Source organism: Mizuhopecten yessoensis, unplaced genomic scaffold, assembly GCF_002113885.1.
Source record: "Mizuhopecten yessoensis strain PY_sf001 unplaced genomic scaffold, ASM211388v2 scaffold9035, whole genome shotgun sequence".
NCBI lineage: Eukaryota > Metazoa > Mollusca > Bivalvia > Pectinida > Pectinidae > Mizuhopecten > Mizuhopecten yessoensis.
The window spans coordinates 502153-505413 of record NW_018407846.1 but is presented as its reverse complement, the minus strand read 5'-3'; positions in this window follow the sequence as shown (position 1 = coordinate 505413).

Here is a 3261-nt window from a genome sequence, read left to right as displayed (position 1 = left end):
AACTTGGCTTCCATGGAAGGGAAACCGGAAGTGATATATAACACACACCTCTGCTGGATAGTTTTTATCACGCGAGGATTGTGATTGGGGAGGGATTGCTAGGGAGGGGGTAGTTTACCGCGCGGGTTTTTTGATTGGGGGGATATCTGGAAGGGGGTAATTTATAACGCAGGGGTCGAAATGGAGAGGGGCCATGGAGGAGGTAAATTATCACGCGGGCAAGATGATGGGAGGACCAGGGATGGGATCGTCCATTACGTTCGAATTGTGACGGAGAGAACGAGGAATAAAGACGATTTACATATGGGGTTGTTATGGAGAGAAGGGTATTTAATCAAAAGGGTCTATTATTATGAGGGAGAGAGTGTATATGGAGGGTGTCGTTTACTGCGCTGAGATTGTGATGGAAAGGACCTGGGAGGGATAAGTTTATTCTGATGNCCACGCAGGGTTCGTGATGGGGGATAGTGTCAGGGAAGAGGTAGATATCACGCGGGGAATGATATTGGGAAAAACCAATGAGGAGGTAGTTTATCACACTAGGGTTTCATATGGGAGGGGCAAAAGAGGGGGTAGTTATCGTCAGGCGAATGGTATTTGGAGGATCAGGGAGGCGGTAATTCATCATACGATGGTTTCATTCGGGAGGGCTAGGGAGTGGGTCGTTTGGGCAAATGAGGGATTCTTTTATCACACAGGGGTAGTGGTTGGAAGAGTGGTATGTCGGAGGAGTCGTTATAGCAAGGGCAGACCGGGGGAGGGGGAGGGGGGATGGATTTGGAGGGAGTGCAAAGGTAGGGTATAGTTTTGGAATCGAGAAATCGAGATTACAAGAGAAAGTAAACAAAATGAATTGTGTTATTATCGAAATGATCACCGTATGGGAGCAAAAACCATAATTTCTGGCAAGGGGACAATCATACGGTCGCGCTCCCAAATAACTCATCTGTGATCGTTCTAATTTAAACAGCAAGTAGCTAGGATGCATGTAACTCGTGTGGGTCAGGACAAATTTTAAGTACAATTAATTAATGGAACTTATCCAGCAATGTTCTAACTTTCCGTCACTATCATTCAAAACCTAAATCTAATTTACCAACGAAGTGATCTAACTATCTCTAGAAGTGCAGATGTCTGTGTTTTGCTTCGCATTTCTAGACATGCACATGCCCTGAACTAGAACACTTGCCCAATACTAACTGCGTCCCTAAATATCTAGATTTCCACATGACCTCAATTTAACACTTGTCGAATTGCTATGTATCTAGACTTGCATATGTCCCTAATTCAAACATTCTCAAGCGTACACGTCAAGACTTGCACACGTCTTTTATTATTCCTAAATTCGGTGGTCGGGTGGCGCAAGGTATAGTGCACCTACCTCTCACCAAAACGGTCGAAGAATAAAAGGTATTGGGTCCACGTGGGTTTTCTCCGGGTACTGCTCTTTCCTCCCACATGAAGACCCCATCCGCGCATTTATCCGGGCCAACAAGTGCGATTAATATGAATTGCAAATACTTATTTCATGATTTTTGTAAAATGAATAAATTTTACATTCGCTCAATATTTATATCGACTCGCACATTTCGTAATATATATATTAGCTCTACGTTACACTTGCACTCTTAATTTTAAAACAAAAGTTTCCCTGACCTTTTAACCTATTACTATTTAAGATATTTTATCTTTTTTTTTCTTTATCAATCCTAAGATCGATTTATAAAAAAGAGTGATTTTGAATTGTTGTCAGAATTTCCCATACGGACCCCATGTAAGTGGTGGCCGAGTATTACAAACACCACATCCTTCCGCACCATTTGCAGTAAGTAATATGGTCTGAAGTTAATTACATTTTGCAACACATTATCACCAGCACCTCTTATCAAAAAATATAATATTCAACAGACCTTAACTATACCAGAGAAGAACAGTACGGAGCAAACAAATTGCATTTTCAAAATTTGATTGTTTTCTGGAGACGGATGCCAAACATTGTTTTTAAAATGACAAAAAAATAGAATTGTAATGTAATATTAAACAAAACTATGATAATTAACATAAAATTCAGTTTATTAATCCAATGGTGTGATTAACAATACCTTTGAAGTAGGTATAGTTTTGTTTTGTTATTTGTGCAAATAGTTTAGCCACAGGGACCTGAACATTTGTTACAGCTACATTTCGTATCTATTTGGACCTTAACTAAGGTATTCAACTTTCGGTAAAAATGCCATCCCCAATGATGTAATTTAACTGCGAAAAGCTTTGAAACTAAGAGATGGAGTGTGTTTTTGGAGAAACCAGAGATCATGTCTGCGGAAGGAGATTACATTCTACGTGCATATAGGATGTTTTTAAAAGAACAAGTGTCCATCTTTCCAACGATACTAAGCATGTTTTTGTGCATCAATTACGTATACAAATGTGGTGCAAGATAGTTAGATGGGGTCGAGTTTTCGACATTTAGGTCCAACTATACTTGTAAGATATTCTCAGGTCTCTATAAGTTTAGCGATGTTGTTTTCTCTCACACTTAACAAAACCAGTTACCACATTACAATGAATAGGTACATTGTATAACTAAGGAAAAGTTTCGTTTTCCCGTGGCTGCTGTAACAGACAGACTCAAGAGCCAATGATCAGCCAAGACTTACATGCACGCGTTAACACAGGCAGGGATAATGTACGTAATACCATGTTGGCCTCTTGTGTATGGCCACTTGTGGTTGTCCACGTGGAGCTCCAAGATAAGCCGTCAAAGTGTGTTTGTGGTAACCAAGATCTAGACTGTCTGGTGTTTTCATGAGGCTACATGACTAAGTGAGTGAAAACAATTCATAATGAGCTAGTAAATTATGTACACCAAAAAACACTTATTGTTATTCAAAATGTATTTGATACCCACACGAATATCATCCTCAAACAATCATTTTTTTTTATCGATAATAAGAATCAATAAAACAAATCATGAACTTTCTCTCTGAATTTCCTCCTATTATTGTGTAATAAGTATTAATACTCGTATCTTTTCAGATACATGTTGTATATCAGTTTATTGAATACAAATTATGTAATATACCATTATATTGATAAGTCTTGTCTGGGTGAATGAGGGTGAAAAATGTTCTTGCGTGTGTATGAATGTGAGTATGATGAATGACGAATGATTGCTGCTGCTGCTGTTGCTGATATGATGATGATGATGATGCTGATGATGATGTAATGATGTGATGATGATGATGATGATGATGATGATGA